Raw genomic sequence first — 8002 nt, 5'->3', positions numbered from 1 at the left:
TAAGACTATGAGTTGTTGGCCAAATGTCTGGATTATTTATACTCGATTGAAGATTTGTAATGACGAAGAGATGAACTGAAGTTTGAACATCATTGGGAGACACCGAACCAATATTGCTGCACACACCATGTCACTCACACACACCAAGACACATATTCGGTGCATCATAGATTGAATTGCACATAGCAACTGCCACATAAATAAACTCTATGCAGCAGTATAGTCTGCAATATCCGTCATGCAGTTCAGATTCACTTGAACTTTACATTTGGTCGAACAGACAACCGCAACAACAACAATAGAAATGAAGTGACTGCAACGCCAATACCAAATAACAGCCAACATTTATTCTTTTCTCTGAATATGACTTGTGGATTTTATGTTGGGTGTCGGTCGCTCTTCGAAGAGGGTGTTGTAAATCTTCTTGGCTAAATAATTGCAAATTTTATGGAAACCATTTATTTTTTATTGGAAGAGTGAATTAAGTTGATGCTGCTTGTAGAGTTAGTTTTGAATTAAAATTATAATAACACATAATCTTTTAATTCATTTATTGGTATATAATATTTTATACATGCCATTAGCCTCAAATTCTATGTACTCGTAATACGTATTATCTATAGCTAAACTACTGGCTGTCTGTAAATGCAACAAAAGATAGCCAACGATGGTTCTTAATAATGAAATACAAATTTAAAGAAACACTTAAATATTTTCGTCATATTTGTTTAAATTTAATTAGAACACCGCCGATATCGTTTTCAAAAAACCGTCTGTCGTTATAATATGGGATTCATATACATATGTCTCGTATCATCGCTACCGTGTTACTGGTAGCTTAGCCCGATGTCAAAGAAGTGGACGAAGGAAAACAGCAACATCAGCAGAAATAGTTCGAAAAGTAAAGAAGCGACTTGATCGAAACCCGCGTCACAGTGACCGAAAAATAGCAAATATTGAAAAATGAGCTCGAGGTAAAGCCATTGAAATTCCAAAAAGTGCAAGAACTTACACCGCAACAGAAAGAAAATACACTCAAAAGAGCTAAAGAATTGCTTCGCTTGACCGAAAGTTGTGAACTGCTGAATTTGGTTTTCTCCGATGAGAAAACATTCGTTGTCCAGCAGTTTGTAAACAAAATGATCGTGTTTACTTGCCAAAGAGGTCAGCTGAAAATGTGCACCTTCGGTTAGCTATCAGAACTCAAGCGCCGGCCATGGTGATGGTGTGGGCCGCCATAACAGCCGATGGTCGCTCTCTGCTCGTATTAATCCACCGTGGCATCAGAATAAATGCCGAATATTATCGCAAAAATATTATGGAGGGACATTGCAACAGGACTCAGTACCATCGCATTCAGCATGCGCCACCCAAGAATGGTTACAAAATGAGGCTCATCGCTTCATTTCCAGCGCACAATGTCCACCAAAATCTACGGATACCAACCGGTTGGACTAATGTGTCAGGAGTATTTTGGAAAGCAAGGTTGGCACTAAAAAATACCAAAGTGTCGATCACCTCAAGGAAGCGCTTCGCCAGGAATGGTCCAAAATACCGCAGAGCAACATTCGGGCAGCGTGTGACGGTTTCATTGGTCGTTTGAAGGTCATAATTTGTGCCAAATGTGGTCCATTCAAACTGATCTAATCTTATTCTAAAATTTGATGCTATTTCAGAATATTTTGCTTTCATTCACTAAAATTAAAAAAATGGCGTTTGACTTTGTTGCAGTTGTTTTATCTCACCCTGTATATTGCTTGGTGTTGCACCAATATTTCGATTTGCAACATCATTTTTGGCCCAATCAAACTTATAATATCCAGAACACATATTGTTGACGGTCATACTAATCGATTGCTGATAGCTGATTTTAAGGAAAAATTGAGATCAGCATCTGGCAAGTTCTTATGTTCTGGAGGGTAGTTTATTGCCATATTACATATTCAATTTTAAATGGATTGGGTTTAAGTGACGATAGGATCCGATGTAGTTCAAACCTGATGAAAACTTTGATAAAACATAATCCAGATGCGAAAAGTGGAAATATGGGTCTACTCATTCTCGTACTTTCCCACAAATACCAGTATGTTTGAATCATTGTATCTCTCGCAAATTGGGTAATCAAGGCCCTTTTTTAATTTTGCAGAATCAAATATTTTCGTCCGTGTTAGAGTGAAAAGCGAATAAATCATCCCAACCTTTTGGATACACCACAAAAATGCCTATATCCAAAGCCACAAGCATTCTGTTTGGAACAAGTCAAGGCAATGACGAATATGAGTAGAATTTCTTCTGGCCATTTAAAATATGAATATTTACTTTCTTATTTTTTATTCAACTTATATTCTGATATTTGCAATATGTTTCAAAAGTTTATAAAATTGCACATATGAGTAAATATTTCAAAAATTAGATGAAATATAAGAAAAGAAACCATAAAAAAGTGAAAAAAGCTGTCAGTTCGGCCGAGCCGAACTTTAAATACCCTCTCCTATTTGGAAAAAAATTGAGAATTCTCAAAAACAATAAAATCCGTTAAAAATTCTCTTAAAAAAAATAAATGCCGAATGCAGCTTTTATATTCGGGTCTATACGGCGACAGGGACCTGCATAGGTAACTTTTGTTATAAGCCATTACAATATTCAAATGCGAAACTTATAAAAATCGCATAGGTAACTTTTGTTATAAGCCATTACAATATTCAAATGCGTTATATGGAAGTTATACTAAGACGTGGACCGGCAAAGACAATTTTTTCTTTTTTAAGGCTGTAGTATCGATGTCACTAAAATCAACAAAGTACCGAATATCGGGAGGCACCGTAATATGGGAGATATATGAAGTCGTGGACCTGCACAGACAATTTTCTGTCTTAGGCTGTAGTATCCATTTCGAACTTCAAATACCAAATTTGAAACAATTCCTGTGAATAATGTCGCCAAAAACATCAAAATACGGAATATCGGGAGGTACCGTTTTATGTGGGCTATACCAACATTGCCCATTTTCAATACCAAAAGTCAAGCAGACATAATATACATTTGAGTAAAATTTTATCAATCTACTTCACTTTGTTTGGAAGCTAGAGTGATTTTCACAGACGCACTATGGGTTTTTTTACGTTTATTTTGGCATAAACTCTAATTTCAAAGCTATTGAATTGAAATTTGGTTTGTATGCATTTTTTATGCTTCCAAGATGACCTACCAATTTTCATATGATTTGGGGCACTATTTCATATAGCTGCTATATAGCGGATCTGGCCGATTTGACCCAACTTTTTTGTTTATGAAGCTATTGAAGTGAAATTTGGTTTGTATTAATTTTTTATGCCCCAAAGATGACTTACGAATTTTCATATGATTTGGGGCACTATTTCATATAGCTGCTATATAGCCGATTTGGCCGATTTGACCGATTTGACCCAACTTTTTTGTTTATGAAGCTATTGAAGTGAAATTTGGTTTGTATTCATTTTTTATGCCCCCAAGATGACCTACGAATTTTCATATGATTTGGGGAACTATTTCATATAGCTGCTATATAGCCGATTTGACCCAACTTTTTTGTTTATGAAGCTATTGAAGTGAAATTTGGTTTGTATTCATTTTTTAAGCCCCCTCAAGATGACTTACGAATTTTCATATGATTTGGGGCACTATTTCTTATGTAGCTGCTATATAGCCGGTCTGGCCTATTTGACCCAATTTTTTTATTTATGAAGCTGTTGAAGTGAAATTTGATTTGTATTCATTTTTATGCCCCCAAGATGACCTACGAATTTTCATATGATTTGGGGCACTATTTCATGTAGCTGCTATATAGCCGATCTGGCCGATCGGCTATGATGATTTGGAGAAACATACTGCTCATTCATTACAATAATTATACTTTTGCTAAGCCATTTTGAATGTTTAGTTTTAAATCGCTCTAGTTTACGGATGCACTTTGGCAAATGCTTTTTTATATAATTAACAAAATCTTTCACTTGTTTTGATATCAAACGCATTTGGTCTTCATTTAAACTGATATTATTGATATTCTGTAACACATATTTCACAAGTGCATCTTCTGAGCGATTGTTGCTTCTCCAAATTTCAATAAGCGCTGCATGGACAAACACATGTTTATCTGCAAAACACGTGTTGGCACAAAATAGAACAAAAAAGGCTAGTTACTCATTAATTAACACACTTTTGTTAATAACTTGGCATTTATACCTTTTTGCAATGCTTTGCCATTCACAAGTTACACTCCACGGAATACAACTACAATTTATAGATTTTATATAAAGCTATACATAAACGAAACAATTCACAGTATTACAACAACAGACAATTATGACAAAAAGGGCACCTCGTCTTAATTTTACATACCTGCACTAACGTTTTCCATAATTACACATTTTATTTTTTTCAATTTTGTCAAATCAGAAGCACTTGAACTTAGCTGATCTTTACCGCCAGTTGTACCAAAACAAAGTGACTTTCAAACAGCTGACTTTAAAAGCTCGCCAGCAAAAAAGGGTTGCCACCCGTATTGTTATTAAACATTTTTTTTTCTAATATGGGTATCTACATTTAGGAAATCAGTTAAATTTCAAAATATGAAACCAAAAAAAAAATGACTTTATGCCAAAAAATCATGCTTTTTACCCATAGTGAGACGGACGGACCTCGCTAAATCGACACAGAATTTTATGCTGATCAAGAATATGTGGAGTCTAAAATGTATATTTCGAGGAGTTACAAACGGAATGATAAACTTAATATACCTCCCATACTATGGTGGAGGGTATAAAAAACAAAGAGAATACCCGAAAATATAGAAATCACCTATATATGGTGTTAATACGACATCACGAATATGTATATGTATGTATATATATATTGGAAACGGAAAAACAGCAACATATCCAGAGCGGTGTAACCTTACTGGTTCCAGCTGAGTTAACTTAAATCTAATTTTAAGCTCCTTGCAGACAATTCTATCGATGTCCGTCAAATTTATCTCTTTGTCTTTAAATGTTGCCAAATATGTAAATTAAATACAATAATAAACTATTGCTCAATACATTGACTCCCAGTTGGCTCATCCTTTAGATCATTTAAAGAAACCGGCTGGTTATCAGTGGTGTGGAAAAAACAATTGTCCAATCATAAACAAATACACCTACCATGTTTGGCATCGTGTAAAAGACAATACTCGGCCGGTATAGAAATATTCTTGATGGTAATATTTTGTATTGTTGACCACAACAAACATGACAGGGAGTCTCAATCGGTATTCAGTTTACATTATTAATGCAAACAATTTCCTACATTACCCACTTATTTCATGAAGCAATACTAATCATTAATTTATGTTGATAACTTCAGGCCATTCATGTACTCAGTTCTAGGCTACAGAGGGCAATTATTTGATAAGACCAAAATGTGCTTCAAAAAATAAGGGACTTAGACGTTTGGTTTCTTTAGACGAAATCCGTTTCAGGGCCTTTGGAGTCGATTTGGTCATATCCGTTCAACTATCGGTTCTTCTGTTTGACATGCTGGTGCGCATGATAACTCTCAAAGGGAGTATCCTATCAGATTTGGTATATCGTAATATTTTACTAACTTAAATCTTCCAAAATATTTGCAAAAAAAGGCTAAGAGAGGACCCAATATAGTTAAAACTTGAACGTATTTAGATAAAGCTTAGGCTTAAGCATTTAAGTACTTTAAAAACGACAGGTGGATATTTTGAACTATGAACTACATGTGCCCGCTACTTCGTCAGCGAAAATCGCGCCTTAAAATTTTAGATTCTTTCATATTTAAGTTTTTCCTTTATTGAAAAGAACAATCGAAATTTTTTGAAGTTTACAATCTTTCTTTTTGAAGTTTACCGAAGAGCACATAAGTAAAACCTTTGCACAATGGTTTCACATCCACTCTTTCCGGCCAAAACTATGTTTACTATTTCATATTCGAGTGACATCGATATCAAATTTCTGGACCTAATAACCTAATACCAATTAGCATATTTAGTACTTTTCTTACAAAACCATCTTCTTATATCATTCCCAGATATAAATAGAAATATCAATATCATATTTGAGCCTTCATCCCATCCCTTCACCCAATACCAAATTTAGTACTTTTCGCACAATAATGGTACACATTTAAGACACATGCACTATGTTTTTTTACGTTTATTTTGGCATAAACTCTAATTTTTAAGCTATTGAATTGAAATTTGGTTTGTATAAATTTTTTATGCTCCCAAGATGTCCTACCAATTTTCATATGATTTGGGGCACTATTTCATATAGCTGCTATATAGCCGATCTGGCCGGTTTGCCCCAACTTTTTTGTTTATGAAGCTATTGAAGTTAAATTTGGTGTATCCAATGCGATTTGAAGAAACATACCGCTCATCCATTACTATAATTATTCTTTTGCTAAGCCATTTTGAATGTTTATTTTAAATCGCTCTAATTTACGGTTGCACTTTGCTTTTTATATAATTAACAAAATCCTTAACTTGTTTTGATATCAAACGCATTTGGTCTTCATTTAAACTGATATTATTGATATTCTGTAACACATATTTTACAAGTGCATCTTCTGAGCGATTGTTGATGCTCCAAATTTCAATAAGCGCTGCATGGGCAAACACATGTTTATCTGCAAAACACGTGTTGTCACAAAATATAACAAAAAAGGCTAGTTAATTAACACACTTTTGTTAATAACTTGGCATTTATACCTTTTTGCAATGCCATTCACAAGTTACACTCCAAAGCATCTCGTCTTAATTTTACATACCTGCACTAACGTTTTCCATAATTACACATTTTAATTTTTTTCAATTTTGTTAAATCGCAAGCATTTGAATTTGGATGATTTTTACCGCCAGTTGTACCAAAACAAAGTGACTTTCAAACAGCTGACTTTAAAAGATCGCTAGCAAAAAAGGACTGTCACCCGCATTGATATTAAATATTTTTTTCTAATATGGGTATCTACATTTAGGAAATCAGTTTAATTTAAAAATATGAAGCCAAAAAAGAATGACTTTATGCCAAAAAAAATCATACTTTTTACCCACAGTGACATGGTGAACATTTACTAACAGCGATCCTAATACCAAAGTAAAGATTTCAATCACTATCTATTCAGCCAATATCAAATTGTACCAAATATAGTACTATTTAGTACTTTTCGTGCACTTATAGTACACATTTCCAAAACCACCTTATCATAAACCTTAAGGGACTCCAATTTCAATATCCCAGCTTCATCCATCTACCTAAACCGGACTGTTCCAAATTTAGCACCATTTAGAACAGTTCGCACACTTTTTATTCATAGTTTGACACATTGATTCTTATACCAAATTCCAAGTTTTTAGCTTTATCCGTCCTTATAATACCGAGTGTTACAATTTTAGAAGTTAAGTAACATTTAGAACTTTTCGTAACATAAAACTTCGATTTTCCAAAACCCATTTTCTATTTCTATTCTGCGCCTCATCAGTGACTCTCATTCCAAACTTCCAATGCACCCAGAAAAGTACATTTTAGTACTTTTCGTACCTTTTTAGTACGAATTACTGAAAACCAAGACTCACCCAAAGTTTCAAGAGACTAGCTTCAGCTGTTCATTGAATATATTGTTTCACTCTATTAGATTGGTGTCAGAGGGAACTAATATTCTGAATCGATTTTCAATAAATTTGACGGAGATATATTAATCTTTTATACCAAATAACATTGCTATAGAGTGCATGACATCACTTCGAGAAGGATTGTATTAAAAAAAATGTATATGGGAGCCGAGTTCCACAAAATGGAAAATACGTCCCGAAATTCACTCCATTTTGGCTGATATTAGCCATTATTTGCACAATAAACCTGAAATCGGATTAAGCATTGTACAATAAAAAGGTAAGGTAGAGCCACCAGCTGATAGCAATTTTTTTCTAAGTGTGCCCGACTTCTGTCAATTTCTTGTA

The sequence above is a fragment of the Musca domestica genome, unplaced genomic scaffold, assembly GCF_030504385.1.
Source record: "Musca domestica strain aabys unplaced genomic scaffold, Musca_domestica.polishedcontigs.V.1.1 10, whole genome shotgun sequence".
Taxonomy (NCBI): Eukaryota; Metazoa; Arthropoda; class Insecta; order Diptera; family Muscidae; genus Musca; species Musca domestica.
Note: the sequence above shows the minus strand (reverse complement) of the source record.